The sequence below is a fragment of the Sus scrofa genome, chromosome 1 (assembly GCF_000003025.6).
Source record: "Sus scrofa isolate TJ Tabasco breed Duroc chromosome 1, Sscrofa11.1, whole genome shotgun sequence".
NCBI lineage: Eukaryota > Metazoa > Chordata > Mammalia > Artiodactyla > Suidae > Sus > Sus scrofa.
In genome coordinates, this window is record NC_010443.5 from 273,577,828 (window position 1) to 273,583,245 (window position 5,418).

The 5,418-nt window shown below is 57.3% G+C and overlaps 1 long non-coding RNA gene across 1 annotated transcript; it reads left to right on the top strand.

The window, feature by feature from the left end:
- On the top strand, nt 3,611-5,000 carry LOC110256538. The gene is made up of 2 exons (XR_002338167.1): nt 3,611-3,693; nt 4,419-5,000. It is a non-coding gene; the product is annotated as an uncharacterized LOC110256538 (long non-coding RNA).

A 5,418-nucleotide genomic window follows, 5' to 3' on the forward strand; every position in this document is an offset into this window, starting at 1 on the left:
GAGCTTCCTGTCTTGTAATTCTGTCCGCGAGAACTGTTTGCCTTTCTTAACCTCTGGCTGTCACCAGAGTGGGAGGCGGCCTGAGGCGGCCCTGCTCTCTGCTCGGGCTTTGCAGTGCCCTGGAGGCTAGCGTGCTCTGGCGGGAAGTTCTTGGTGTTTTTAAAATACCCCTTTCTTAAGAAAATTACGTATTTGTGCTCATTACTAACAGTATAATAAAGGCAAAGGTAAGAAGTCACCCAGCTTCTGCTCACCACTAATGTTTTGGTGTACGTCTTCTAGGATAGTAAAAAAAGATTTTATGATGGGACACTTGAAACCTCATAGAAGTGGAGAAAATCCCCGTGTCCTCACCCTCAGCTTCACGATCTTAGGGCATCTCTTGTTTTAGGCGGCCTTCCGTGGTCATTTTACGATAAACGCCAGGTGTTCTGTCATTTAAGCAGCTTCTCTAAGGGACAATTCTTCAAAAGCCCAACCGCTGTACCATCTTCATACCTAAGATAATTCTTTGTTGTTATTTTTTAGTGCCACGCCTGCAGCATTTGGAAGTTGCCAGGCTAGGGGTTGAATTGGAGCTGCAGCTGCTGCCCTACGCCACGGCCACGGCCACAGCTGGGCTTTAACCCCCTGAGCAGGGCCAGGGATTGCTAGTATCCTCATGGATACTAGTCAGGTGTGAAACCACCAAGCCACAATGGGAATTCCCTAAAATATGAATTCCCAGCTACCTGACGTCCAGATTTCCCCAGTTGCCTTAATGTCTTAAGGTGTGTGTCTACACACACACACACACACACACACACACACACACACACACACGTGAGCACAGATGCTGGTGGGAACCGGGGCCCCAGCAAAGCCCTGCCTGCGTTGGGCTGATCGATCTAGCCTTTCTGCCTCTCCAGGTTCCCATTCCACCCTCGGCCTCTTTGGAAACCGGGTCCCTGGTCCCTGGGGCGCCTGGTCTGGCTCTGCTGCCGCGACCTCTGAGGGGCTGCTTCCCAACCACCCTCCCACCCATTTCATGTGCGCATGAGCAGACCATGGCGGGCCCGCTCTATCCGGAGCGCTCGGTGGCTGGCGCTGTCCCGCTGTAACTCGCGGGTCAAGGTGCTTCTATTTAACTGGACAAGCACCTTTCTGGGCCTTACACGAGCCCTGCATTTAGAGCTCAGGGCTTTGTGCTCTGGGCCGCCTTTTGGGGTGGGTTCTGTCCATGAGAAGGTCAGTGAGCGTGTCATTTAGAAAGCGGGCGTGTGCTCTGTCCTGGCACATCTGCGCTTGAGCCTGAAGGAAGCACGTGAAGCAGGACGGCTGGGTCACGCGGCTGTGTCGCGTCTGCCTCCCTGAGCATCGCCGGCCCTGGGCGGGCTCCCCGGGCAGGGTGGGTTCAGGACGCAGGCCGGGCTCGCTGGGCTTCACGGCTGAGAAGACGTGCATCGCAAAGGGCAGACAGGTCCTGTTTCCCAGAGGAGGCGACAGTGGGTGCTGAAGGCCCAGCAGAGGTGTCCACTCCTGTGCCTCTGAGGAGACCCCGTGCCCGGCGCCAGCCCGACCTGGGGTGGGGGGATGGGGGCAGCAGTGGAGCCATGGGGGGCAGAAATGGTATGAAGGCAAATCGTGACTCCAATCGAAGGCACGCCTGCCAAAGACACACACCTCCAAGTCGTTAGAGCCAGTTGCAGTGAGAATTCAAGTGACACGCTTACACAGGACCAGGAATGGCGGCTGAAAGGAATCTGTGGATGGGTTCCAAACCGGCTCGGATCTCTAGGACCCTCTGGCCTTTCTGTGGATATGGATCTGGATAAGGATAAGCCCCTTGGACTGGGCAACTGGCCGTCTTATTTGGCCTATTGTCTAGGGCACATTTTTTTTTTTTTTTTTTTTTTTTTTTAATGACGGGTGCTGCATCTGGAAGTTCCTGGGCCAGGGATTGAATTGAGGCACCGCTGCAGCAGTGCTGGATCCTTTAACCCACTTCGCCAGGCCAGGGATTGAACCCGTGTCTTTGCAGTGACCTGAGCTGCTGCAGTCAGGTTCTTAACCCAGTGTGCCATAGTGGGAACTGCACGATTTCTTTTTTTTCTTGGCAGTAGACTAACCTCATCAGAAGGTTGGGGCGCCGAGAAGGAAGGAGGCTCCAAGTGAAGCCTTTGGGAAATGCTGGGACCAGCAGGGGGAGCAGACCGACACTGCCAGAATGCAGTGCACAGGGCATGACGGTCCCCTGGTCTCAACACCCAGCTCAGGATTCACTTGTCTCTCTGTCCACACTCTCCTCCAGAGTGGTCTTAGGCTTTAAGAGTGGCTGAGGCACTGAAAAGTCTGTGTTAGGCCTGCAGCCCAGACCTGCTCCCTGGGGTCCAGGCTGTGCCTCCCGCACCAGCTTCCTCAGAGGGACTGGACACCTTGTAGTCATCCATCACCGTGTCAGCCAGTCTCACTGACCTTGAACGTGTCCAGAATGACAGCTTCTCTTCCCCAGGACCAGCCACCAGCCCTGATCTCTCCCACCGACTCCATCTTGCCCTCCCACTGCTCTCAGCATAGTAGCCAGAGGGATGCCTTTAGAGCCCACCAGGCCCTGACGCTCAGGAGAGAAAGTAGAGTCGTGTTATGTGTTTGTCCACACCGCACACGCCTGTATCGCACGTGTCACCACCACAAATCACTGAACACGCGTGCAGCACACATGCCCCTGTGTCTGCCGAGAAAAAAAGACAAAAAAACGATGGTTAGATGCCACGAAGTAGGTGGCAATGCCTTAACCGTATGCGTGTTGTTAGGCCCGAGGGCCTCTTCCATCCTTGTCAAGGGGAGTGCTAACCTTCTCTCCTTTCATACAACACGCCTCTCGTTTCGCCCAACCCCTATTTAAGATCCCAGGCCTACGTTACCTTACAGTTACGGTGACTTCAAGTTCGCGCCTCAGACACACTAGTAAGAGAAACCGCATACAACGGGGAACCGCAACAAAGTCCACTATAAATCTCTTGTGTTATTTTAGCGGGATGAAAAAACCCTTTTTTGTGCTCTAATATATTCAAAATAATCAGCCAATCAGAGGCTTGAGAAGAACACCCGGAAATCCCCTGCGTCCTTCTGAAAAATAGATTCCCCCGGAAACAAAACAGGGCCTCGCGCACTTCCTACGCGCGGACGGTCAGGAAATGGCTCGGAACTTTCTGCGGAAATGGAAGTGGCTTGCAGCGAATCAGAAGACAAGGAAGGAAAACCCGCTCCACGAACTTCCGGACGCGGCCCTGCGCCTGGAACTGTGGGTACCCGGGGATCCGGGGCGCGCAGGGCGCAGTCTGCGCATGCTCCCAGCCTCCGCCGAACGTCTTCCGCGCATGCTCGGGGCCGCTTCGCTCGGCTTCCGCGCCTGCCCTTGGCCGGCGCCGCGCTGTCCTCCGACCGAGGCTTTGACTCCTACTGCGGGGCCTGCGCGGAAGTGGCTTCTGCTCCCGTCCACCGTTTCCTTAGAGTTTTAAGATTCAAATGTGATGTCTCGGGTGCTGGCCGTCGGCTCAGTGCAGACGGTGGGGCCATGCGGCGCAGCCCGAGGCGATGACGCGGCGGTCCCCACGGCTGCGGGCGCGTCGTCCCCGAGCGGGATGCTCTTGTGCGCGGGGCCGCTTGCGGGCAGGGGCGGCCCTCGGAGAGACCACGCGGGCGCGAAAAGGGGTGTGTGCATATATGTGGGTCTTGTTCTGTGCGTGAACAGCACAGAAGGACAGTGGACCCAACAGGTGGCCGGCGGGTCCAGCCAAGGGACGCTGAGCGGGCAGGGGTGGACACGGCTTGTGGGAGGCCAGTGGGGTCCGCTCTCCAGACCTCCTTTGCGAATTTTCAGTTCAGCCCTTTAGTTACAGGTGAAGGGCTAGCCTGGTGCCCATGGAAGAGCTCTGCTCACTTTGCAGAGCATCGTGGCAGAGAAGAGCCACGGGCCTGAACAGGAGACAGGCAGGCAGCCACCTGGGACTGGGTGAAGCGTGAGGCCTAGGTGTCGCCCTAGAGCCTCTCAGGACAGCGGGCAGCTCCAAGGGCATCTGCCTGTCTCAGTCACTGCCCTGTCCACCTGCGTAGGCCGTCCCAGTGGCCGAGTCTCCGTAGCCCCAGACCTTCCCGGCTGGGACTCCTCCCTAGGGACCAGCTCCTACGGGCCCTGCCCTTGCCCCCTGCCTGGCACGCTCAGTGTGTGTCAAGGCCCTGCTGGCCCTGCACTAAGGCCCTGCCATTACACTCGCATCCCCTCGTGGAAGGGCCGTCACAACCTACTTGATAGCTGAAGACACAGGCCAAAGTGGTTGTGTGGACACCACACCTCCGATGGGGCAGCAAAGGGGTTAGAGCCGGGCTGTGGGGTGAGGGTCAAGGGTCTGCTTATGCTGGATGGTTCTGCTCCACAGCCGGCGCTTCTGCACAACCGCCCTGCCTTGGACCACCTGGGACCCTCTGGGTGCGTGGGGAACTCCGTTCAAATAGTGTGGGGGGCCCTGATGTCACCTCCTGATCGTCGCTAGGCCAGGTGGGACTTGTCTCTTGAGTCTGCAAACTCCTGGCCCCACCGGCTTGAAGCAAAGGGGCAGCTGGCTTCTCAGGAGCCCCGGATGAGGCCTCTCAAGCTTCAGGGTGACTTCAGACCATCTGGTGTCAACATGCAGATTCCTGGGTGGAGTCTGCATCTGGGGTCTGTAGTCAGGCCTAGGGATCCGCACTCATGAAGCCTTGTGGCCGCGCTGTCTGGACATCCTGTCTTTGCTGTGGGTGGAGAGCGGCTGACTCTACCTCTCCCAGGGGGCTTGGCCGTAGGACACGGGTGTGGGAAGGATTTGCAGGATGAGGGGCAGGCTGCCTTGGGGGCGGGGGGTGCAGCTACCATGTCTCCCCAGGGTTGACAGGACCAGGCGCAAGGACCCGGGAGGCAGCAGACAAATTGGAACCCCAGATAAATGAAGAGCTCCGGTACAGTAAATGTCTCAAGTATTTTATGGGATGTGCTTATTCTGAGACACATTCGTCATTTCTCCCAGACTGTCCTGGATTTCCGTTTGCTGAATTTGGCAACCCCGGGAATGGGGAAGAGGACTCCCGCCTTCTGCCCAGGAAGCAGCACCTGCCAAAGCGTCCTCCGGGGTCCCCTTGTGGGCAAAAAGGGAGTGGGCTTGTTTAGCAAACAGTTTCAGTGTTGAACAAAGCCGAGGAGTCTTTCCCCAACCCCTTTTTAAAGAAAAGCCTGCTGGGGGGCCGTGGAGTTTGTGGAAAATGAGGCCTGGGGGCCGGGGGCAAGTCCTTTAGTCCTTTCGTCATCCGTCTTGGCTCCTGGGTGGGGTGCAGGTTCCTCCCTGCGGGAGGGAGAAGGGAGGGCCCAGGGGAGGGAAGGAAGCAGAGGAAGAGGAGGCAGAAGGG